Here is a 27,834-nt window from a genome sequence, read left to right on the forward strand (position 1 = left end):
CACCTCAAAACATCCTTTCCATACAGTGTAATAAATTCATGATACATATACCACTCCACACATAAGTTGGTTACTATCTACAACTTTCCTCAAATTTGTTGTCATCCCTATCCAATTATCTTCTTTGTCTTATACTCCAGTAATTTTATTGACTTTCGGTATAATTAACTACGAAAACAGCTCAGCTTCCTCCTTACTTTATTCTTGCAGTCCTTACTGAATCAAAATTTTATTCCTCATATTCCATAATTTAACTTCATTGGGTTATATTTGTACCCAACTATTACCTCATAGTGTCATAACATCACTGAATAATCCCCTTCATGCTTAAATTACAATCATCAACTTAATCACGTTACCCATTTCGAATGTCATTTATAACCTTATTGCTTCCTTCTATAACCTTCCTCAATAATTATATTACACATTTATCCCTATCATACTAAAGATTCCCATATACTTTCAGTTACTTAAACAGCCATTTTATAATACATTCTAGTCCTATACTTTAAAAGCCAAACTATTTTTACTTTTTTGTACAGATAATTATTATCTCTTTTACATAACATCTACTTAGAGTTAAGGCAGTGTAAAATTCTACGAAAATATTACATGTCCTTGGGATCATTATTTTAATCTGATCTTATCGAAAGATTCTACTCCGAGTCCTCCTAAAGATCCTCTTCCGGGTTTTCCTCATCCTGAGATTTTTTTCCTTTGCTCCTCAATCCAGGCTTGTTGTATTCTCCTATATTCTTCATCACTCACCGATGCAGCATTTCTTCCACAACCGGGAGAAAAATGTCGTACACCTGACACTTTTTTAAGGGATTTACTCGCCACTGTTACTTTCTCCTTATCCTTTTCTGGTTATCCCCTTACATTTCTCCCACAGCCTGGTGGAAAGTGTCGGACTACTGTCACGCTCTTCCTAGAACGAATACCTCCTTCGGCTATCCTTAATTTCCCCCTTTCTTTAACATGTTCCTTAGATTTTCTCAAAAGGGAACCTCTTATGCTTACATTAATATTATTACTATTTGCACTTTTTGGACTACTCGGTTCGGGTTGCCATTGGCTCTTAGCAGTAGAATCTAGCGATCCCTCGCTAATACTATGAGAGGTGTTGGGACTACCGTCTCTCCTAGACATGGTGTATGTGTCACCAGCGCACCTCAAAACCTATATGCAATCAAATAGTAATTGTTTAATTATTTATGCATCTCAAAAATAGGTAGATTTCTATATGTAGATGCATACATTTTATTCAATCTAACCTAACTTAACTTAACTTAATTGGACTTGGGGCCACGCAGTGTCAGTGTAGATTTCTTAAAACAACCTTAAAATCAAAAACTTTAAAATCCAAAGCTTTAAAATCAAAATATCTGATCTTTAAACCATGCTCTGATACCAATCTAAATTGTCACGACCCGGAACTCCCCATCGAGCCCGTGACAACCGCCGCGAAGCCTCGACAAACATTCTTCACCCCGAATGTCGATCGAAACCTCGCAAGGCTCTCGTATCAGCTTTCGCACTTCCCCGGTGAGCAATAGTTATCAAATAATCAAAATACGAAGGATTACAAATCGTTTTCAAATCATAACATAACATGTTTTTTTTTTCTTTTTTTTTTTTTTGGCTCACAGGGACATTTTCGTCATTTTTATCGAAAACCTCCAAACTTGCTAAAAATGTAGTAGGTAAGCCGAAAATATATATTTAATGATAAAAAAAATTAAGTATCTAAAACGTTCATTTGAAGTGAAAATTTGACCATTTGAATATGATAAAAATATTCAATAAAATAAACTATTTTCTTGTAAAATAATTTTCATAAAACTATCGGTACATAATTCTTATAGCGTAAAAGATAATTATATTCATATATACTATAAAGCAAATAACCAAAGCATAAAATTTCTTTTACAGTGACACGTGGGCCCATATCTATCCAAAATGCATCGGAAGCTGGAAACCTACAGCTTTTACCGATTCGAGTCCAAATGAAGGTCCTTGTTCAAGTCAGCTAACTACGGAATTCCCTGAGCCTGAAATGTGAGGAAATGAGGGTGGTGAGATTATAAAATCCCAGTGAGTAAACAGATACCATCTAAACTATCTAAAGTCGAGTAAATGGAGACAATTAAAATAAATCATCATACTGTAATTTCATTACCTTTCAACTCATTTCAACCAAATAAAATCAATCCATAAAAATCGAGAAATCAACTTGGCTTATGAATTTCTTAAAACTTTGGCTCGTGCCAAAACTCATACTCGGTGATACCTTGCCCAGGGCATCTAACCGAGTCCGCCAAGGCTGTTAAAATTTTGTGTACACTTAAAATATATTTTTGTTTGAAAAAAATACAGTCGTTCCTTGGCGTTGGCTGAGTTCCCCTTCACGTGGTGGTTTGGCGTGAAGTGAACCCTAAGCTATACCCCAGGAGATACCCTACGCGCCTCTCCGTTCGAGGTAATAATATAATGGAGTTTACCGTGCCCCTCTAATAGGCTGGTCCACGGAACCCCCTCTGCAGTAAATAATTAATATATAATCCACCAATCAATAAAATTCATTCTAGCATGTCATGGCAATTTATCACAACCTAGCCTCTGAAGGCTGAATACACAGTATAAATAATTATAACACCAAAATCAGTTTAGCCATTCATGCTCATTTATTGTCATAAGCCATTCAATTCAGAACCATAAATTTGCAACACAAACTAGCAGTCTCCAATTACTCTATTTTCAAAACCAATATTCGATTTTTCAAAAAAATTTATAAAATCATTTTATAAAATCACAATTTCCCTTAAAACATAACAATTTACCATTTAAACCCATTTTTCATAAAATCACATAGTTGTATAAAACTACTCTAGATAATTAAGACGATAATAAGTTTACTCACAATGTCTAGAATGCAGACTTTCGAAGCACTTTGTCTACTGGTCCTCGGATGCAATTTCCTTGTCTTTATTGGAGGACTCACCACCTTGACACAGTACAAAATCGAGAATTTCACTAAGTTGGTACTAAATCAAAATTAAACTAATTTGGACTACCAATGCATGATATGGAATGCAAAAATGCACTGGTAACTATCTAAATCCGGTATTAGCCTAATTCGTCTTATCACCCGATTAAATTCCTAACGGGTTCGTTTAAACTCCAATTTAATTCTTTTCAGTTTCTATACCTCAATTACACCCAAATTAACTTAATGTCCCTCAGTGTGATGCAAATTATCAGTCCCAACAGCAAATTACAAAAATACCCCTAGTGGGTAAAAATTCGTATTTTTGCTCCGAAAATTCCTATTATTTTTCTAGGCTCATAATTCATTATTCCTTAACCAATTCTCCTAGAATAAAATCAAACTCATCCTCACTCACTACATGGTAAATTCAGCCATTAATGGTTGGGGGAGAAAATAAATTCTTTTCTTGTTGTTTTGTTTCTAAATATGCTAAACTAACTAAAAACACTAACATAAATTAAAATCAAATAAATCCAACAACTTTCTCTCTCCTAACCCATTTTTTCAGAATTGAATTCATCATGAAAACATGTAATTTAATCATGGAAAATAAAGAGAAATGCTTGGGAATAAGAAAACTCAAGCTTAATAGAAAAAATCTCACCTTTTTCACTTAATTTCCTTGAAAATTCACACTTTTTCTTTGATTTTCTCTCTCTAGGGTTTTGTTTTCTCCTTTCTCTCTCTTGTTTCTTGCTTGGCCAAATGTTGAAGAAGAAGAATGGGTGGGCTGATTTTTTTTTATGCCTTTTTATTGTTTAATGAAATAATATTATTTTATTCATATTTTAAATATTTTATTAATTCATTTTTTTTTCTAGCCATCCACTTGTCCTATTTTTTTCACCATGCATTCCCTTTGACTTATCCAAGTCTTAAGTGAAATTTCCAGATTTTTCCAAAGTTTTGGTGGAGCAAATTTTTCAAAATTACACTTTTGCCCCCGAACTTTTCAAAAATTACATTTTTACCCCAAAAATTGAAAATTTTCCATAATGCATAATTTTCACTCCTCATACTCATTTCACACTCCAAATAATTAAATTTTATCAAAATCCTTTCAAAAAATTAAATTTTCGATTCCGAATGGTAAAATTACCATTTTACCCTTTTTCTCCAAATTATACCGAAATTAAAATTTTTCACTTCTAAACCTCAAATCTTACTCCAATAAGTGAAATGGGGCCAAAAATATTTTCTAAAAATTTCCATTTTGTCCCCAGGTGGCAAATGACCATTTTACCCCTAGATAGCGAAAATTCCAGTTTGACTCCAAATTGATCCTCGAACTCCGAATCACCATATTAACCCATTCTGGGACTTTAAAATTCTTAATTTCATTGTAAATTCTCTATTTGATCTAGTTCGAGGCTTAAATCAACTTTATTGTACCTCTAGGTACAATACCGACTTTTGTAAATTTTTCAAGACTCTCTTAGCATGTAAACATGCTATCCACCACATGTATGTCATCACAAATATTTCTGTAGAGTCGGGCTTGTCATCTTCTCCCCCACTTGGATCAACCATATGATCCTCCTTCTTGATTGACTTCGACATCCGACTAAATATTAATATTTTAATATTATTTTATTAATAAAATATTATTTTATTCTAAAAATTTTATCTTGTCTCCTTGGTACCAAAAATACCTTATTATGCCTCACTTGACTTCCAAATCGCCTTTTATCTCATAAATTCTCCTCCGATAAAATTATTATTATTTTATTATTATTTTCTCACTTACGAAACATTTTATCCTAAACTACTCCTTTCGTCTTTTATCACTTCTAAACATTTTAATTGACCTCAATTTGCATTTGATCAACTTTATTTATCACCATATCAAAGTATGGGGTATTTCATAAAGTATGTATGAACATATTTATCTTTTACACCATGTTTTTGACGGGTTTTGATATTTTTGAAGAAAAATGACGAAAATGCCCTTGTGAGCTAGAAAATAATATTTTATTATTTTGATTTGGAAACGACTTATGATTTCTTGAAATGCAAGATTTAATAACTATCGCTCACCGGGGAGATACGGAAGCTGATGCTAAGCCTTGCGGGGTTTCCATCAGCATTCAGGGTAACGAGTGCCTATCGAGACATCGCGACGGTTGTCATGGGCCCGATAGGAGTTTCGGGTAGTGACAGATAGAGTATTTATATTTTCTATTAAAAAAAGAAATAAATAAAAATATATTTACTTTATTTTTTAATTCTATTAACCTATTTATTATTATTTTTAATTATTTTTAAATTAAATTAATCAAGTAGTCCCAATACTCCACAAAAAGTATAAACTTAATCCCTATACAATAATTGGTGTTAATCGAGTCCTTGTACTTTGTCAATTTGTTAATTTTTGTCTTTAACTCTCTAATCGTTAAGTATACTGATATGGCACTTTGACTAAATTGACGTGGCATTTCCAGCTAACGTGGTGTTGATTTTGTATTGACGTGGCATGATTATGTTGACGTGGCATAATGTCGACATGGTACATACTGACGTGGCAAAAATGCTTACTTGGCCCATCATTTTGGGCCTTACCCTTTCCCTCCCCTCCAAATTTGCATTTGTGTTATGGGGCTTCAAGTATATAAATGCCATTTTTGGTAAGGTAAAGGGCGATTTGAAGGATCCACATTCTCACAAAAACTCCACTCCTCAAAAACCTCTCTCTTAAAGCACCCAAAAAGCTTCTTTCTTATAACACCCAAAAACGTAAGCTTTTTTTTTTTTTTGAAACAAAAGAGATTTTCTTCTTCTATGAGTAAAAATTGTTCTCATTCAATTACATTTACTTGAAAAACAGCTATGAAAGTCCCTTGTTAATGACATCCATTGACGGAAAAATGGGTAAGCCTAGAAAAACTAGTAATATGACGCTAACATTGCTAAGGTTTAGAGTTCAACTTCAGCCTTTAAAAGGTGGAGTAGGAAGTGTCCATTTATCAGATATCGTGTAAAGCCCGACCTTATAACATGCTTGACAGGACATACATGTGATGGATAGCATGTTTGCAAGCTAGGAGAGTCTCGAAAAATTTATAAAAATCGGTATTGTACCTATAGGTACAACAAAATTGATTTAAGTCTCGAATTAGATCAAATAGAGATTATAGTGTGAAATTGAAAATTTTACAGTCCAGGAATGATTTAAAATGGTGATTTGGAGTTCGAGGATTAATTTGAAGTCAAATCGAAAATTTCACTATCCAGGGACAAAATGGTAATTTTGCCACTCGAGGACAAAATGAGAAATTTTTTGAAAGATTTTGATCACATTTGACTTATTAGAGTATGATTTGAGGTTGAGAAGTGAAAAGTTATAATCTCGATATTTTTCGGAGCATAGGGATAAAATGATAATTTTGCCACCTCAGGGGCAAAATTGTAATTTTACAAACCCAACACTTGTTCAGTACATAGATTTTACCCAATATTATCATAGATAATTGAAGGAATTTATATGGTGGAGAGAGAAAGCTTAATAGTTAAGAAATAACACATGGACCAATAATAAAGTGACATGTGTCAAGTTTATAACCATTTATTATTTAACTTTAAATTTAGCACAAAATCAACCCATTTTCTTCATATGGCCGGCCAAAGGAAAACAAAAGGAAGAACAGAGGAAGAAAAGGAGAACAAGAACCCTATGTGGGAAAATTCAAGGGAAAATTGGTGGATTTCAAGTAATCAAGCAATCAAAGGTAAAATTTCTTGATTTTGACTTGTGATCTACCTTTCCCATGCATTTCTCCTTATTTTCCATGGTTAAATTTCATGTTTTCAAGGTGAATTCATGGCTGGCCAAATGGGTGTGGAGAGAGAATGATGTTGGATTGATTTGATTTCAAGTTATGTTAGTGTTTTTAGTTAGTTAGTGATGTGTAGCAAGAAAAGCCAACAAGAAAAATTCATTTTCTCCCATTACGCATAAGAGGCCGAATTTTCTAGGGAGAATATTGAGGCTGAAATTGATGATATTTCATGATATTTTGGTGATATTTGATGTTTGGTGAGGTTAGAAATTAAATGGGAAATTTTGGTGTGAAAATCTGAATTTTTGCTCAACGTATAGACATGTGTAATTATTGACCCGGGACTGATAAATTGAATCTCATTCACAGTCACTGAGGTAATTTAGGTATAATTGGAGTGTAGAAAGTGAGAAGAATTGATTTGGAGTTAAATTGGAGATTTTAGCTGATTAGATCGAGTATAGTATGACTTAGGTCGAATATCACATTTAAGCGATTAATCGGACATTTTGCATTCCATATCATGTATTAGTCTAAATTAGTTTAATTTTGATTTAGTACCAATGTAGTAAGTTTCTCGATTTTGTATTGTGTCAAGGTGGTGAGTCCTCCGACAAGGGCAAGGAAATTGTACCCGAGGATCGATAGTTGGAGTACTATAGAAATTCGACTCCTGAAATAGTGAGTAACCTTACTATCGTCTTAATTATCTAAAGTGGTTTTTATCCGATTTTATGATTTTATAGAAAATGAGTTTAAATGGCAAATCTTTATGTTTTATAAACAAAATGTGTTTAAACGAAATGATTTTATAAATTGTCTTGAAATTGAATAATAATTTTGAAAAATAGAGTAATTGGAGACCACTAATATGTTGTAAATTTATGATTTGAATAAATGGCTTAAGTTAATGTGTTGGCATGACTGGCTGGGTTGTGATTTTTGTGAACTGTATGAATTGTTCTATTTTACATTTGCAGGCTGGGTAGTATTAAATTAACCTTGTCATGCTGTCAAAATTTTATTGTATGGTGGGTATTGCTTGCTGTAGTGGGCTGGGTTCTGTGGACTAGCCTATTAGAGGGGCATGGAATCCTGACATATTTTACCTCGGTTGGAGAGGCGAGTAGGGTAACTCCCGATGTATAACTTTTAGAGTTCATTTCCTGCCAAACCACCACGTGAGGGGGAACTCGGTCAACGCTAAGGAACGGCTATATTTTCTAAATAAAAAATATGATTTATGAGTATATAACTTTTTAATAGCCTTGGCGGACTCGATTTGGGATAGCCCTCGACCAAGGTATCCCTGATAACTGAGTAAGAGAATAATTTTTGGCATGAGCCAAGTTTTAAGAAATTCATAAGCCATGTTGATTACTCGATTTAAATGAATTGAATTTTATTTGGTTGAAATGAGTTGAAGGATGATAAATTAAAGTATGATGATTTATTTTATCTATCTCCATTTACTCGACTTTAGATATTTTAGATGGTATTTGTTTACTCACTGGGATTTTATAATCTCATCACCCTCCTTTCCATCTATTTCAGGCTCAGAATAGACTGTAGATAGCTGATCGCATCGAGGACTACCATTGGAATTGCATTTTCCAAACTGTAGGTTCACAGTCCTCTTTACTTTTGAATATTCGGGGGTCCTAATTGTTACTGTAAATTAAATTTCATACTCCAGTTATCTGTACTACTGTATATAGGAATTTATTTTGCTTTTACGCTGTGAAAAAATTATTTACGCAGTATTCTAAAAATATTGTTTTATAAGAAAATAGAATATTTTACTTAATATTTTTTTTATTTTTCTATTATATCCAAATAAGCATAATTTCGTTTTAAATGAAGATTTTAGACTTTTAAACTCATTTTGATTATGAATTATGTGTTTTGTACTTGTATATTACATTTTAGCCAATTTCAAAATTTTTGAAAAAAATGACCAAAATACCCCTGTGAGACGAAAATTATTAGTTTATTTGTTTTAAGTTGAAAACAGTTTAAAATCTTTTAGAACATGGTAATTGGCAACAGTTACTCACAAGGGAAATGATAAGCTGATATTAAAGCCTTGCGGGGTTCCGGTTGACATTCTGGGTAATGAGTGTCGATAAGGGCATCGCAGCGGTTGTCACGGGCTCGAGGAGAGTTCCGGGTCGTGACATATCGGCTTCCAATGATTTCTTTAATTGTGTTTGGGGCAGTCAGCCTTGGTTATCTCTTGCAAAGTACGTTAGTGTTTGGTTCTTGGATTTATATTAATTGCTTAGTTGCAAGTAGATTTTGGGAACTACTTCCACATATTAGACCTTTGTTTCATCTGGGAGTTAATATATCTACAATGAAAATAGAAAATGATAATTTTCTATTGTTGATTTGATCTGAAAGCTTTATTAGTATTTGTTATGTAACAATTTTAACTTTTATTATAAGATGATTGATAGTAAAATATGTTTTCTTTTGCATTTTTTGTTTTCAGTTCATTTTTAAATTGCTCGGAAGGTTTTCGCAGTTAAGCAATGGTGTTACTTCCAAAGGTGGCATTTGTTCTCAACTTGTAAAGTTAGCTAAAAATTTCAAAGTCATCATATGGTTGGAATTAAAACTTGTTTCATTTAGGAATGGAGATGGAGACTTCTCAAAAAAAACCCTATGTTTGCACCCAACCTAGGACAAATATTATTCTTTGTCAAGGATGCCTGTCTTGGCAAGGTTTTAAGGCATGATAAGATCCAAATTTATCACTCTATTTAAGGTGATGGATAAAATTTACCACCCATCGTGATTTTACTATTTTACTTTTTAATTTGATTCAACAATAGTCAAAAGGTAGAATGTTGCTTTTTGTCTTATTAATTGTTATAAACAGGCAAAGAATAGAAAGGGGTTTTATGTCTCTTCATCTTAATGAAAGCGTTCTTGCTATTCAAAAAAAAAAGATTAGTTTGTTTTTAAGTTTCATGGATAAATAGGTAAATTCTATAGATGTTTCATTGAATTTGTATAATTGAGATAAAGAAACCTATAATGATTCATTAGAAAGAAATATTATCTAATCGTTGTTTTCACGGCAATGATTGTGTAAAATTTATGTGATACATGCTTGTAGCTTTTTTTTGCTCTATCATCATACTAGAATTCACACCTGTCAGGTTGAACCTTGTTCAGGTAGAGGTGAAATATACCATCTGTCTATCGAAGATTTAGGATTAGAAAGGGTGGTTTTTCTTTTTTGATTAAAAAGGATGGTTCCCAGGACTACTACACCTCCATTGATACCTTTTCTCATAAGTTAAATGTTGAATTTCTTGATAGGACGGATGAATATGCCATCTTGCCTAGAAAAGGTGAGATCTGGGCATTGTATAGGACCTGGACTCTTAAAATTAAATGTTTTGACTTGGATAACTGTGAATAAGACGTAGTGCAAGTTATGGAGGCAAATGATAGGTGCATAAAGGTTCTAGTTTTGGAGCATATGGATGGCTTCAATTCTATTTTCAAGGCCAATGCAAAGCGACAATCTAATGTTATAGTGGAAATCCCTCGAGTGGATCAACTTAAATTTTCTTATCATATTGTTTTTTTCTAGCTAACCGACGAGAAAAATGGTAGCTTGTGAGGCTTCTAGGAACTTGATCCTGCAGAATTGCTAGTACATTATTTTTCTTCTTAATTGGAGTAGTAAGATAGAAGTCTAATGCTGTCTTTTTTTATTTCTGTAATGAAAGTCTTACAGTTGTCTTTAAAAAAAAAAAAGGTAGAATTGGAATATATAAATGGTAGCAAGTTTAGCTTGTCTGTTAAGTTTTTGAGAGTTTATAGCCCAGCTATTGATAGCAAGATTAGGTCAACTAGAGGTGAAAAGGTATATATTATAATTCTTGTCTTGACCTAAACTAATAAAGGCACATACTTTGCATGGTCTTTGGATGACATTAACCTTTTTCTTCTTTTTTTATTTTACGCACAATCAATACTTTCTATATTATTATGAACGCCAATTATTTGTATACGAAGTAAAATTTTAGTTATCAAAGACTTAGATGTGAATTATATTGCTATAAAATTACAATAACGACCTGTAGTTCTTAAGGTTGTATATAGCTAAAGAGATTGTAGATACAACACATACACAAATGGTGGGAGTTTGCCATAAACTTAAAAAAGCCAATGCTTTTTTCTTGGTGCTCTAGTGGGAACATCTCCACTTGGATATAATGAATTGTAATGTACGTCTCCAGTTCTTTCAAATTTATTTTAACTCATGACCCTTGAAGAGATTTTATGTCTCTTTAAAATGAGCAAGTGTCATGTCTGATTGTTGAGATTCCTTTATCAGATGATATCTAGGTAGTGCCATGTGGGGATCATATTTGCTAAACCTATGGGAAACTATGGGGTAAAGTACCTTTACTAAGTTTTCCATTTCTTCTTTTATTTTTATATTAAAAATTGTGATCTCAAGTTGTTATATAGACGTTTTATTGGCTGAAAAAAAATGTTTTCTTCTTTTGCTCATTTTTTATGTACTTTTTATTAACTTTTAGTTGATGTTAGTTGCCTAGACTTTGTTTTATTTTCTCCCTCATTTTTCTTTCATAGAAAATTCAAACCATCATTAAATTATGAAAAAGAAACAATTGAGTAAACTTTTGCAAATATAATTAAGTTACAAGTGTTTCCCTAAGAACGTTAAAACAAAAACCAAAGAAATTTTCATCAGCTACATTGATGTGATACCAAAAAAACAAAAATCTATAATTTTCAAGTTTGAAAACATTGAAAATTAAAAACATAACAATATCAATGCATTTGGTGATAACATTCTCCTTATCAAACTTTTTCTTTCCCTTTCTTGGTTTTAGTTGCAACACTTTCTAGGGTTGAGATTAGTGTTGATGCCACATTTGCTTCCTTATGTTTTTTTATCAATTTGTTTCTTTCTTTGTGCTTGAGAAGAAAAATGGTAATGATATGAGAGATTCAAAATGGTCAGTACAATACTACAAAAATAAGCAAATATAATCCTAATACTTACTAGCAATTGATTTGTAGTAATACATGAATTAGACCTCATGACTTTTCTTCCAATAATCATTTCACTAGGTCTTTTAGGCCTTTTTAATAAAAAATAGTTTTTTACCAAAATATTATATTGAAAAAAAATAAATGAAGTAATTATTTACTTACATTGAGTATAGCTATTCCAGTCTCAGGGTCTTGGTATAAACCAATCCCTTCTTGATGTAGCCATGCTTTCCCCTTATTCTTGTATCGTCTTGAAGAGTTACCATTTTTTTGCAAAATTAAAACACAACAAATGAACTTTATATCAAAAAACAAATAAAAAAAACACCAAATATGAAAAAAACCAAAGCCAACATATGATATTCTAAATCCCATGTATCAGATTTCTTTCTTAATAATAGTACAAATATAATAACATATAAAACTGAAAAATTGACATTTATTTACCTTGTTATAATTTTTACTTATGGAATTAATATTACTACCGATAGCAAAGTGTTCTTGTCAAGCCCGACCTTATAAAATACTTGTCATGTCATTCATATGATTGATAATATGCTTGCATACCTAGAAAGCCCAGAAAGAAAAATCGTTAAAAGACGACAATGTACCAAATGATACAATTAAGTTAATTTAAGCTTCAAACTAGATCAAATAGAGAATTTAAAATAAAATTAAGAATATTAAAGTCCTATAATGGTTTAATATAGTGATTTGGAGTTCGAGGATCAATTTGCAGTCAAACCCAAATTTTCACTGTCCAAGGGTAAAATGGTCATTTGCCACCTAGGGAGACAATGGAAATTTTTAGAAAATATTTTTTTGGCCCCATTTGACTTATTGGAGTATAATTTGAGGGCTTGGCAGTGAAAAAGTTTAATCCGGTGATTTCTAGAGTGTAGGGGTAAAATCGTAATTTTACCACCCGCGGACAAATTTTGAGATTTTGAGAGAATTGAGATCAAATTTGACAAATTGGAGAATGATATGAGTATAAGGGATGAAAAATATGTCTATGGGAAATTTTTCAGTTTTTTGGGCAAAAATGTAATTTTTGACTTTTATAGGGGCAAAACTGTAAATTTTAAAAAATTACTCCACCAAGACTTTGGATAAGTCTGAGAATTTTATCTAAGCTATGGATATGTGGGACAAGCGTATGGTGAAAATTTGGAAACAAATGGATGGCTAGAATTTAAGGAATTAATAAAACATTAAAAAATTAAATAAAATAATATTATATTATTTTAGCCTTTCAAAAGGTCAAAATTCCAGAATTCTCATCTTCTTCAGCCGTCCAAACCAGTAGAGAAAAGAGGGAAAAGAAATAAGAACCCTACTTGAAAAATTTTGGGAAAATCAAGAGAAATCAAGAAATCAAGCATTAAAAAGGTAAATTTCATTGATTTTCCTTGTGATTTTCACTACCCATGCATTTTTTTCTCATTTCCATGCAAAATTAGAAAGTGGGTATGGACACCCATGCTGGCCAAACCTCCATGGATGAGTTTTGAACTTGAGTTTTGGTTGATTTTAATTGAATTAAGTGATTTTAGTTAGTTTATATTGAAATATAGCAAAAATAAGCTAGAGATATAATTTTCTCCCATTGAAACCCATTATGCCGAATTTTCTAGGGGAATATTGGCTGCTGATCTTGATGTTTACTTGAGGAATTATGAGCCTAGAAAAATAATGAGAATTTTCAGAGCAAAAATATGAATTTTTACCCACTAGGGGTATTTTCGTAATTTATTGTCGACACTGATAATTTGCACCACACTGAGGGACATTAAGTCAATTTGGGTGCAATTGAGGTATAGAAACTAAAATAAAATTAATTTGGAGTTTAAACAAACGCGTATATCGATTTATCGGGTAAAAGATCGAAATAGGCTAACACCGCGTTTAGGCAAAATTTAGACATTTTGGCATTCCATATCAAGCATTAGTAGTCTAAATTAGTTTAATTTCAATTTAGTACCAATGTGGTGAATTTCTCGATTTTGTACTGTGTCAAGGTGGTGAGTCCTCCGATAAAGGCAAGAAAATTGCACCCGAGGACCAGTAGTCTAAGTATTTCGAAAATCCCTACTCTAGACACTGTGAGTAACCTTACCATCACTTTAATTATCTAAAGTATGTTTTTATTCGATTTTGGTGAATTTTATGAAAATGAGTTAAAATGGTAAATTTTTATGTTTTGTAAACAAAATGAGTTTAAATGAAAATATTTTATAAATTGTCTTGAAACAAAATAACGATTTTGAAAATAGAGTAATTGGAGACCACTGATATGTTGTAAATTTAAAATTGAATTAATGGCTTATGTTATTATATTGGCATGACTGGCTGGGCTGTATTTTTTATGAATTGTTGAATTGCTTTATTTTACCCTTGCAGGTTGGGTAGTAATATATTATCCCTGTCATGCTGTCAAAATTTTATTGTATGGTGGGTTTGACCTGCTACAGTGGGCTGGGTTTTGTGGACTAGCCTATTAGAGGGGCACAGAATCCTGTTATATTTTTACCTCGGTTGGAGAGGCGAGTAGGGTAACTCCCGAGGTATAACTTTTAGAGTTCACTTCACGCCAAACCACCACGTGAAGGGGAACTTGGCCAATGTCAAGGAACGGCTATGTTTTCAAAATAAAAACATGACTTTCTAATAGCCTTGGTAGACTCAGTTAGGATAGCCCTCGGCCAAGGTATCCCAAATAACTGAGTATGATAATAATTTTTGGCATGAGCCAAGCTTTTTAAGAAATTCATAAGCCATACTAATTACTTGCTTTAAATAAATTGATTTCATTTGGTTGAAATAAGTTGAAAGATGATAAATTACAGTTTGATGAAATGTTTTAATAGTCTCATTTTACTCGACTTTAGATATTTTGAGTGATGTTTGTTTACTCATTGGGATTTTATAATCTCACCACCCTCCTTTCCACCCATTTCAGGCTCAGAATAGATTGTAGATAACTGATATCGGCGAGGATTACAGTTGAACTTGCCACATCCAAAAATTATAAGTTCATTTCTTTTGATACTTTTGGTCATTCATGGGTCCACGTGTCAGTGTAAATTAATTCTATACTTTGGTTATCTGCATTACGGTATGTAGGAATTTATTTTGCTTTTACACTATAAAAATTATTTATGCAGTGTTCTTAAAATATTGTTTTATGTGAAAATTGAATATTTTATTTAATACTTTTATTTTATTCTAACAGTCATAATTCCATTTTAAACGAATGTTTTAGACATCCAAAATTATTTTTGATTATGAAATATGTGTTTTCCACTTACATACTATATTTTTAACTGATTTTGAGATTTTTGGGATAAATGACAAAAAAATACCACTGTGAGACGAAAATTATTATTTTATTTGTTTAAGTTGGAAACAGTTTAAAATCTTTTAGAATGTGGTATTTGGCAACAGTTACCCACAGAGGAAATGAGAAGCTAATATTAAAGCCTTGCGGGGTTCCGGTTGACATTCCAGGTAATGAATGTCGATCGAGACGTCGCGGCGGTTGTCATGGGCTCGATGGGAGTGTCGGGTCATGACAGTTCTTTTTGTGTGTTGTTGCTTTTGTTCTCCTATTTTGAGGCATTGAATTATTAGAAGTGGTCTGCAAAAAAGAAAGTTAACAAATTAATATATGTATTATATAATTACAAAGAAAGGCCTACACAAATACAATGAAATAATAGTCTTACAAATTTTGTTTCTCCTTAGACATCCTAGTTTGTTGTGACATTCTTGAAGACAATAAGCACATGTCATCTTCCTCCCAATCCTTGAAAGTCTGGTTCTACTATTTCCTTTAAGTGCTTCCCTTTTTCTTTTCGTGGAAAGCCTACCAAGCATCCTCTTTATCAAAGGTGGCAAAATAGGACCATATATGCTTTTAGGCAAAAAACATCATTCCTTTTACTGGGTTCAACATATTTTTATATGCACACAAATACATTTCCCTTTTATACCATGTGTTGGAGTTGGATCTTAGTAGATTAATGTGATTGTGTAAAGCATGGATTTCAAAAATTTCTTTTATAAAGGAAGTAAGCAATCCAATTACACAAGCGGAAACACACATCATTCTTATTGCATGTAACATAATCACATCCTAAAAAAAATAAGAACTTATTAACTAAGAAAAAACATACCTTTTATTTTAAGATTTTTATTTTCGGACACCACCATACTGATGAATAATTTCTCGACTAAACAAATTTACCAGTTATTCTTCAAGAATGCTTTCAACTTGAACCTTAAGTTGATAAGGTATGGAATGCTAGATTACGATGGCAACCGATTTTGTCTCTCTTTCCTTTCTTAAATTAATGGCTACTTTTCTTTCAAAAAATTTAGCCAAGAATAGGAGAGAGTAAGAAAGATACAACAAAGTTTGGAGGAAGAGGAGGAAAAAAATGACGGCTGAAACATTTTCAAGAAAAAGTACATATATTTCTTTTCTTTCAATCTCTTTTCTTTTTATTAAAACTCTTGCCTCAAAGGTTTAATCAATATCAAATACCTTTGAATCAATCTTGACCATCCATTTAGAGTTATGGAAGCATCAAGTATGCTACATAATTATCAAAATTAAAATTAAAGAATAAATAATTTAATTCTTTAATTATCATTTAGAGTTCTTGATAAAATAAAATTCCTTATTGAATAATAACTCTTAATTTATTATTATCCTTCTTTATTTAAAAAAATTAATAATAAATAAAAAGGTGATAGTCAAACATGGAGTGTCTTTTTATCAACATGGATGTCTAGATTCATTTTACAAGAATCCTCATAGCATTATCTTAATTTAAGACAACTCTTGTCTTGTCACGCCTCGGAACTCCCCATCGGGCCCATGACAACCGCCGCGAAACCTCGACAGATATTTTTCACCCCGAATGCCAATCGAAACCTCGCAAGGCTCTCGTATCAGCTTCCGCATCTCCCCGGTGAGCGACAATTATTAAATCTCGTATTTCAAGAAATCATAAGTCGTTTCCAAATCAAAACAATAAAATATTATTTTTTGGCTCACAGGGGCATTTTCGTCATTTTTCTTCGAAAACACCAAAACCCGCCAAAAACATGGTGTAAAAGCTAAATATGTTCATACATACTTTAAATCAAATAACTAAAGTATAAAATTACTTTTAGAATGACACGTGGGCCCCCAACTAACCAATAAGATGCGAGTCTGTGAACCTACAATTTTGTCGATGCAAGGCTAACTAAAGTCCTTGATGCAATCGGCTATCACGAGCCTGAAATGTGGGGAATTGAGGGTGGTGAGATTATAAAATCCCAATGAGTAAACAAACACCATCTAAATTATCTAAAGGCGAGTAAATAGAGACGAATTAAAATATTCTTTTCCAATATATGTTTCATAACATGAATATTCAGTTTACTCAATTAATCAACATGACTTATATATCTCACAAAACTTAGCTCCTGTCAAAATCATTCTCGCGGATACCTTCATCAAGGTATCCCACTGAGACCGCCAAGGCTGTTAAAAATTCATATTTCGTATAAAACACATTTTTCGTTGAACATCACAGTCGTTCCTTGGCGTTGGCTGAGTCTCACTCTCACGTGGTGGTTAACGTGAAGTGCACTCAAAAAGCCCACCTCAGGAGATACCCTATGCGCCTCTACGACCGAGGTGAGAATATAAAGGAGTTTACCATGCCCCTCTAATAGGCTGGTCCACGGAACCCCCCACCACTGCAGTAGCTAATCTTTAATCCACCAATTGATCAAATCTTAAGGGCATAGCATGGCAATTACATTACTAACCAATTTATCAAGGCAAAACAGACAATTCATATTTTTCAACACAAGTATAAATTCAGCCAATCATGCCAATTTATCACAAGCCATTTAATTTAAAACCATAAATTTACAACACAAGCAGGCAGTCTCCAATTACTCTATTTTCAAAACCAGTATACAATTTTTCAGAAAATTTATAAAATCATTTTATAAAATCACAATTTCTCCTAAAACATAGCAATTTACCATTTAAACCCATTTTTCATAAAATCACACAATTGTATAAAACTACTCTAGATAATTAAGACGATAATAAGTTCACTCACAGTTTTCGAAAACTAAATTTAGGTACTCCAACTATTACTCATCGAGTGCAATTTCTTTATCCTTGCTAGAGGATTCGCCATCTTGACAAATTGCACAATTAAGAGGTTTACTACTTTGGTACTAAATCAAAATAAACTAATTTATACTACTAATGCATGATATGAAGTGCAAAATGTCTAAATTTTGCCTAAACGCAGTGTTAGCCTATTTTGGTCTTTTAACCGATAAATCGATATACGCATCCGTTTAAACTCCAAATTAATTTTTTTCAGTTTCTATACCTCAATTGCACCCAAATTGACTTAATGTCCTTCAGTGTGGTGCAAATTATCAATCCTGACAGTAAATTACAAAAATACCCCTAGTGGGTAAAAATTCATATTTTTACTCCGAAAATTCTCATTATTTTTCTAGGCTCATAATTCATCATTATTTATCATAATTCCTCAAATAAACATCAAGATCAGCAGCCAATATTCTCCTAGAAAATTCGACATAATGGGTTTCAATGGGAGAAAATTATTTCTCTAGCTTATTTTTGCTATATTTCAATATAACCTAACTAAAATCACTTAATTCAATTAAAATCAACCAAAACTCAAGCTCAAAACTCATCCATGGAGGTTTGGCCAGCATGGGTGTCCATACCCACTTTCTAATTTTGCATGGAAATGAGAAAAAATGCATGGGTAGTGAAAATCACAAAGAAAATCAATGAAATTTACCTTTTTAATGCTTGATTTCTTGATTTCTCTTGATTTTCTCCAAATTTTTCAGCTAGGGTTCTTATTTCTTTTCCCTCTTTTTTCTCCTGGTTTGGACAGCTTGAAGAAGATGAGAATTCTTGAAATTTTGGCCTCTTTAAAGGCTAAAATAATATAATATTATTTTATTCATTTTTTTGTTTTATTAATTCCTTAAATTCTAGCCATCCATTTGTTTCCAAATTTTCACCATGCACTTGTCCCATATATCCATAGCTTAGATAAAATTCTCAGACTTATCCAAAGTCTTGGTGGAGTAATTTTTGAAATTTACACTTTTACCCCCGTAAAAGTCAAAAATTACATTTTTACCCCAAAAATTGAAAAATTACCCATAGACATATTTTTCATCCCTTATACTCATACCATTCTCCAATTTGTCAAATGTGATCTAAATTCTCTCAAAATCTCAAATTTTGTCTATAGGTGGAAAAATTACGATTTTACCCCTACACTCCAGAAATCACCGGAATTAAACTTTTTCACTGTCAAACCCTCAAATTATACCCCAAAAAGTTAAATGGGGCCAAAAAAAATCTTTTCTAAAAATTTCCATTTTGTCTCTAGGTGGCAAATGACCATTTTGCCCTTAGATAGTGAAAATTCCGATTTGACTCCGAATTGATCCTCGAACCTCGAATTACCATTTTTAGTGATCCCTGAACTGTGAAACTCTTAATTTCACCTTAAAATTCCTATTTGAACTAGTTCGAGGCTTAATCGACTTAATGGTACCATTAGAGGTAATATTGTCTATTAGCGATTTCTTGAACTTCCTAAATATGCAAACATTCGATTGAGCATGTAAATGACGTCGTAATTGTTTTATAGAACAGGGTTTGACATGTCTAAATTGAGACAAAAATATTTTATCTTGTCTAAATTGAGACAAATATGTTTTCTTATCTAGATTAAAACAAAAAATGTTTTTCTTGTCTTAAATTAAGACAAACATATTTTCTTGTCTACATAAAGATCAAACATGTTTTATTGTCTAAATTAAGAAAAAAATGTTAAAGCTGTCATTTTTGTACATAATTTAATTAATCAAATTAAAACATGCATTCCAACTTAAACAAGCTAAATTCCACGAAGCTAAGTGGGGAATCTATTCAAACATAGATATTTCGAGCTCCAATAAACTTATAATTATTCTTAATCTCATTAAAAATAATTTAAGCTTATTAATCATGAAATCACTCAATCATAGATTCATGGTTACACTCTTAGATTATGTCACGACCCGGAACTCCCATCGAGCCCGTGACAACTGTCGCGACGTCCCGATAGGCACTCATTATCCCGAATGCCGATCGGAACCCCGCAAGGCTTAGCATCAGCTTCCACATCTCCCCGATGAGCGACAGTTATTAAATCTTACATTTCAAGAAATCATAAGTCGTTTCCAAATCAAAACAATAAAATATTATTTTCTAGCTCACAAGGGCATTTTTATCATTTTTTTTCGATAATATCGAAACTCGCCAAAAACATGGTGTAAAAGCTAAATATGTTCATACATATTTTAAATCAGATAACGAAAATATAAAATTACTTTTACAATGACACGTGAGCCCCCAACTAACCAATAAGATGCGAGTCAATGAACCTATAATTTTGACAATGCACGGCTAACTGAAGTCCTTGATGCAATCGACTATCTACCGACTATCCCGAACTTGAAATGTGGGGAATTGAGGGTGGTGAGATTATAAAATCCCAGTGAGTAAACAGACACCATCTAAACTATCTAAAGGCGAGTAAATGGAGACAATTAAAAAATAATTAACTTCAGTAAATTTTTCACATCACGAATATTCATTTCAACCAAATAATCACCATGGCTCGTGAATTACTCAAAACTTGGCTCATGCCAAATCCTGTACTCGGTGACACCTGGACCAGGGGTATCCAACCGAGTCCGCCAAGGTTGTTAAAAATTCATATTCCGCATAAATCATATTTCGCATAAATCATATTTTTATTTTGAAACATAGTTGTTCCTTGGCGTTGGCTGAGTCTCACTCTCACGCGATGGTCCACGTGAAATGCACTCAAAAAGCCCACCTCAGGAGATACGCTACGCGCTTCTACGACCGAGGTGAGAATATAAAAGAGTTTACCGTGCCCCTCTAATAGGCTGGCCCACGGAACCCCCCACTACTGCAGTAGCTAATCTTTTATCTACCACCTGATTTATAAAATCTTTTTCTGCATGAAATGATAATTTATCGCAACCTAGCCTCTCAAGGCTAAATACACAGTACAAATAATTCTAACACCAAAATCAATTTAGCCATTCATGCTCATTTATTGTCATAAGCCATTCAATTTAAAACCATAAATTTACAATACAAGCAGGCAGTCTCCAATTACTCTATTTTCAAAACCAGTATTCGATTTTCCAGAAATTTTATAAAATCACAATTTCTCTTAAAACATAACAATTTACCATTTAAACCCATTTTCCACAAAATCACACAATTGTATAAAACTAATTTAGATAATTAAGATGATAATAAGTTTACTCACAGTTTCTGAAAACTAAATTTGGGTACTCCAACTATTACTCCTCGAGTGCGATTTCTTTGCCCTTGCTAGAGGATTCGTCACCTTGACAAATTGTACAATTAAGAGGTTTACTACTTTGGTACTAAACCAAAATAAACTAATTTATACTACTAATGCATGATATGAAGTGCAAAATGTCTAAATTTTGCCTAAACGAGATGTTAGCCTATTTCGATCTTTTACCCGATAAATCGATATACGCGTCCGTTTAAACTCCAAATTAATTTTTTTCAATTTCTATACCTCAATTGCACCCAAATTGACTTAATGTTCCTCAGTGTGCTGCAAATTATCAGTCCCGATAGTAAATTACGAAAATACCCCTAGTGGGTAGAAATTCATATTTTTGCTCCGAAAATTCTCATTATTTTTCTAGACTCATAATTCATCATTATTCATCATAATTCCTCAAATAAACATCAAGATCAGCATAATGGGTTTCAATGGGAGAAAATTATTTCTCTAGCTTATTTTTGCTATATTTCAATATAACCTAACTAAAATCACTTAATTCAATTAAAATCAACCAAAACTCAAGCTCAAAACTCATCCATGGAGGTTTGGCCAGCATGGGTGTCCATACCCACTTTCTAATTTTGCATGGAAATGAGAAAAAAATGCATGGGTAGTGAAAAGCACAAGGAAAATCAATGAAATTTACCTTTTTAATGCTTGATTTCTTGATTTCTCTTGATTTTCCCCAAAATTTTCAGCTAGGGTTTTTATTTCTTTTCCCCCTTTTTCTCTCCTGGTTTGGACAGCTGAAGAAGATGAGAATTCTGGAATTTTGACATTTTTAAAGGCTAAAATAATATAATATTATTTTATTCATTTTTTTTGTTTTATTAATTCCTTAAATTCTAGCCATCCATTTATTTCCAAATTTTCACCATACACTTGTCCCACATATCCATAGCTTAGATAAAATTCTCAGACTTATCCAAAGTCTTGGTGGAGTAATTTTTAAAATTTACACTTTTACCCCCGTAAAAGTCAAAAATTACATTTTGCCCCAAAAACTGAAAAATTGCCCATAGACATATTTTTCATCCCTTATACTCATATCATTCTCCAATTTATCAAATGTGATCTAAATTCTCTCAAAATCTCAAATTTTGTCCGCGGGTGAAAAAATTACCATTTTACCCTTACACTCCAGAAATCACCAGAATTAAACTTTTTCACTGCCAAACCCTCAAATTATACTCCAATACTCAAATCATACTCCAATAAGTTAAATGGGGCCAAAAAAAATCTTTTCTCAAAATTTCTATTTTGTCCCCAAGTGGCAAATGACCATTTTGCCCCTAAAATACTTAAAGTTCGGATTAACTCCATATCGGACATCAAACTCTGAATCCTCATTTTAAATCAACCCATGAGTTTTAGTTTTCTCAAATTCATCCTCGATTCTCTGTTTAAACTAGTTCAAGACTTATTTGACTGAACCGTACCATTAGGGGTAATATAGTCATTTAACTTGTTTTTCGGGGCAATTCAATATACAAACATGCTATCCAAAGCATGTGAATGATATATCACAGATAATTTAGGGTCGGGTGTTACAGATTAACTATAATTACAAGAAACAATTCAATATTTGATATTAATTATTAGTTATCCAATTGCAAACCTTGTATTGTGAACCCTCACAATCATCTAATAACAAAAGGTAAAATTATCATTTTGCCCTTTATTTCAATTTTGTCCTCTAGTCTCAAATTTCATTCAACTAGTGATTAATACTCTAGATCTAATATTTTGAGTATCTAGATGTGATGAGAGCTAATTCGTCCATCCACTAGGCCCAAATTAATCACCAATCATCCTAAAATCGTTAAAAGTGATGTTAATGTTATGAACTCCATTATTTGTATATATGTTCCTAGATGTTCATCTTGATTATAATCTCAAAATACAAAATCTAGGTCAACGCTTTATGATGATCATGCTCATGGTAAATCAAAGATTATAAGGAAATTAACACGAGTCCACTATCCATCAGGATTTCGGTTTTACTATAAATAAATACTTAAGTGTGAGATCAAGATTTAAGTAACGGTTAAACTTAAATTTGATTGTCACATGATTCTAATTCATGTTACAGTGTCATTACGCGAAGTCAACCATTTCGTTGATTTGAGACTCATCATTCCCTTGAAGTGAATCACATTCATTTCGTTTGAAGTAATCTGGACATTACAACCTTAACACAATATAATGACCAGCTTTATTATATGGCTGTGAACAATTTTTAGATTCAATTAAAATGCATATCTCCTATGTATGACTCTTCATACAAATATATTTTAATATCTCAATAGAATCATGGTACTTTAAAAACTAAATAATGAATGCTTACTTAAACAAACTCTTTGTCTTATTATCAAATTGTACTTTCATTACAAATAAATTAAATAGAATTAAACATGAGAATATACTTGCTTTCTAGGGCACTATAATCTCAAAATTCCTAACACCATGAATATATATAATCAAGAGGATTTGAACCATCGTACATAATTGCACTCATAGCATGCTAACAAGGTACTCCACTTATGTCCCACCTTCTACATGTACATGAATGTTGTTGCAACATTACAATGTAACTCTCCCTCTCTTATGTTAATAAATTATCCCAATAAACTTCATGTTTGCCCCCCCATTCCACTCAACCTCCCACTTAGTACTAAAGTTCCTAGAGTTTTCCAATTTTTCAGTAACCCTATGTCCATAATTAGTCTTCCTCTTACTCACATACTCTCAAATTTTCCGTAGCAATTTCCAATTTTTCATTTTCATCTGTATCTTCATTAGCAAACCATTTCACATCCACCAACCTATCTTCAAAATCTTCACTTAAATCAATTCCAGCATCATTTGCTATAGCCACCACTTGCATTCACTTCATTAACTCCTTTATCAATATTTTTGTCATGTTCAATAGCTTTCACATTAACTCCTTGCAAATCACTATTTGTCAAACCCTGCTTTGTAAAATAATTATAATGTCATTCACATGCTCGATAGAATGTTTGTATATTTAGGAAGTTCGAGAAATCGTTAAAAGACGATATTACCCCTAATGGTACCATTGAGTCGATTAAGCCTCGAACTAGTTCAAATAAGAATTTTAAGATGAAATTAAGAGTTTCACAGTTCAGAGATGACTCAAAATGGTAATTCGGAGTTCGAAGATCAATTTGGAGTCAAACTAGAATTTTCACTATCTAGGGGCAAAATCGTAATTTTTCCACCAGTGGATAAAATTTGAGATTTTGAGAGAATTTAGATCACATTTGACAAATTGGAGAATGGTATGAGTATAAGGGATGAAAAATATGTCTACGGGCAATTTTTCAGTTTTTAGGGTAAAAATGTAATTTTTCACTTTACGAGGGTAAAAGTGTAATTTTTAAAAATTTACTCCACCAAAACTTTGGAAAAGTCTAGAAATTTCATGGAAGACATGGATAAGTGAAGAGGATTGAGTGGTAGAAAAAGAAAGTCAAAAAGATGGCTAGAAAAAATAAAATAATAAAATATTCAAAAGGTAAATAAACTAATAATATTTTATTAAGCCTATTAAAAGGCTTGAAAATTTCAGAATTCTTCATTGGGAGGGTCAGCCAAAACCAGCAGGAGAGAGAGAGAAATAAGAACAAACCCTAGAGTGAGAAAATTCAAAGAAAAAGTGTAATTTTTCAAGGAATCAAGTGTTTAAAGGTATGATTTTTCTAGCTTAGCTTAAGATTTATCATTTCCATGCATTTCTCCTTATTTTTCATGGTTAAATTATGTGTTTTGATGATGGATTCAAATCTGATCATATGGGTTTTGTCACAACCCGGAACTCCCCATCGGCCCGTGACAACCGCCGCGAGGCCTCGACAGACATTCTTCACCCCGAATGTCGATTGAAACCTCGCAAGGCTTAGCATCAACTTTCGCATCTCCCCGGTGAGCAACAGTTATTAAATCTCGCATTTCAAAAAAATCATAAGTCATTTTTAAATAAGAACAATAAAATATTATTTTCTGGCTGACAGGGTATTTTCGTAATTTTTCTTCAAAAATCTCAAAACTTGCTAAAAATGTAGTAGGTAAGCAGAAAATATATATTTAATGATTTAAAAACAATTAAGTATCTAAAACGTTCATTTGAAAGCAAATTGTTGACAACTAGTACTATTCAAAAATAATAAATAAGATATTCTATTTTCTTATAAAATAAATTTTTATAGAAATATTCGTAAATAATTTTTCGCACATGAAAGTAAAATAAAAATTGTATGAATAGAAATACAAATAACCAAAATATAAGTTTTGATCTGCACTGACACGTGGGCTCCAATTGACCAAGAGGATGTAAGACTGTGAACTCTTACTTTCTATAATGCAGTTTCGAGCTTAGTTCTCATCTTACTCGACTATTTACAAACTGTCCTGAGCCTGAAAAATGTATAGGAAGAAGGGGTGAGATTTTATAATCCTAGTGAGTAAACAGATACCATCTAAAGTATCTAAAGCCGAGTAAATGGAGACAATTAAAACAAGTCATCATACTGTAATTTCATTACCTTTCAGTTCATTTCAACCAAATAAAATCAATCCATATAAATCGAGTAATCAATTTGGCTTATGAATTTCTTAAAACTTTGGCTCGTGCCAAAACTCATACTCAGTGATACCTTGCGCAGGGCATCCAACCGAGTCCGCCAAGGCTGTTAAAATTTCATATACACTTAAAATATATTTTTAGTTTGAGAAAAATACAGCCGTTCCTTGGCGTTGGCTGAGTTCCCCTTCACGTGGTGGTTTAGCGTGAAGTGAACCCTAAGCTTTACCCCAGGAGATACCCTACGCGCCTCTCCGTTCGAGGTAATAATATAATGGAGTTTATCGTGCCCCTCTAATAGGCTGGTCCACGAAACCCCCTCTGCAGTAAATAATTAATATATACTCCACCAATTCAATAAAATTCATTCTAGCATGGCATGGCAATTTATCACAATCTAGCCTCTCAAGGCTGAATACACAATACAAATAATTCTGACACCAAAATCAATTTAGCCATTCATGCTCATATATTGTCATAAGCCATTCAATTTAAAACCATAAATTTACAACACAAGCAAGCAGTCTCCAATTACTCTATTTTCAAAACCAATACTCGATTTTTCAGAAAATTTATAAAATCATTTTATAAAATCACAATTTCTCTTAAAACATAGCAATTTACCACTTAAACTCATTTTTTTATAAAATCACACAATTGTATAAAACTACTCTAGATAATTAAGACGATAATAAGTTTACTCACAGTATTATGAGTAGAAATACTCCTATTATCCGCCCTCGGGTGCAGTCTCTTACCCGAAACAATTGAGTCACCACCTATCCATAATCCATGACACAAAATTCAATAAATTGTGTCAATTTATCATAAATTATTTCAGGCTCTTACCCATGCATATGCACTAGATAGGATTTGAAATGTCTAGACAATCGCTTAATTGCGGTGTCCGACCTAACTCGCCTATACACGGTGTAAATTCCTAAAATCCCCAATTCGACTCCAATTCCATCCATTTCAATTTCAATTATCCAATTATATCCACAATACCTCAATGACTGTGAATTTGGTCCAATTTATCAATCCGGACTATAAATTACGCTTTTACCCCTAGTGGGTAAAAATTTCAATTTATTGCACCGAAAATTCCCATTTAATTTTCAACCTCATAATTCATCATTTTTCCACCCAATTCTCTTAAAATAAAGTCAACCTCATCCTCACATACCATTGGCTAGATTCGGCCTAGGGAAATTCATGGAGAAGATAAATATTTTTCTTGTTGTTTTACTCATAAACATGCTAAACTAACACTAAACACTAACATAGCTCAAAATCAAATTTATCTAACAACTTTCTCTCTCTAAACCCATATGACCAGAATTCAAATCATCCTCAAATCACATGATTCAACCATGAAAAATGATGGAAAATGCATGGGAAAGGTAAAGCACAAGACAAATTTAAGAAATATTACCTTTTTTCACTTGATTTTTGAATTTCCACCTATTTTCCCTTTAAATTTCTTAGCTAGGGTTTTATTTTCTCCTTTCTCTCTCTTGTTTCTTGCTTGGCCGAATGTTGAAGGAGAAGAATGGGTGGGCTGATTTTTTTTATGCCTTTTTTATTGTTTAATGAAATAATATTATTTTATTCATATTTTAAATATTTTATTAATTCATTTTTTTTTCTAGCCATCCATTTGTCCTACTTTTTCCACCATGCATTCCCTTTGACTTATCCAAGTCTTAAGTGAAATTTCCAGATTTTTCCAAATTTTTGGTGGAGCAAATTTTTCAAAATTACACTTTTACCCCCGAACTTTTCAAAAATTACATTTTTGCCCCAAAAATTGAAAATTTGCCATAATGCATAATTTGCACTCCTCATACTCATTTCACACTCCAAATAATTAAA

At 32.4% G+C, this 27,834-nt stretch overlaps 2 long non-coding RNA genes across 2 annotated transcripts in view; both read right to left on the reverse strand.

Annotated features, from left to right (window-relative positions):
• Window positions 1-27,834, reverse strand: part of LOC148761174 (uncharacterized) — an 87,862-nt gene that overhangs the window by 5,660 nt on the left and 54,368 nt on the right. The window contains exon 3 of the long non-coding RNA XR_016027993.1: window positions 1,987-2,054. This is a non-coding gene — a long non-coding RNA (uncharacterized LOC148761174). The remainder of the gene's footprint in view (window positions 1-1,986; window positions 2,055-27,834) is intronic.
• LOC148761175 (uncharacterized) lies at window positions 25,185-27,680 on the reverse strand. Its single transcript, XR_016028005.1, has 3 exons — window positions 27,395-27,680; window positions 26,665-26,738; window positions 25,185-25,793 (listed from the first exon to the last, which is right to left on the reverse strand). It is a non-coding gene; the product is annotated as an uncharacterized LOC148761175 (long non-coding RNA).

This window comes from Theobroma cacao, chromosome 8 (genome assembly GCF_053813885.1).
Source record: "Theobroma cacao isolate CCN51 chromosome 8, ASM5381388v1, whole genome shotgun sequence".
NCBI classification, from domain to species: Eukaryota; Viridiplantae; Streptophyta; class Magnoliopsida; order Malvales; family Malvaceae; genus Theobroma; species Theobroma cacao.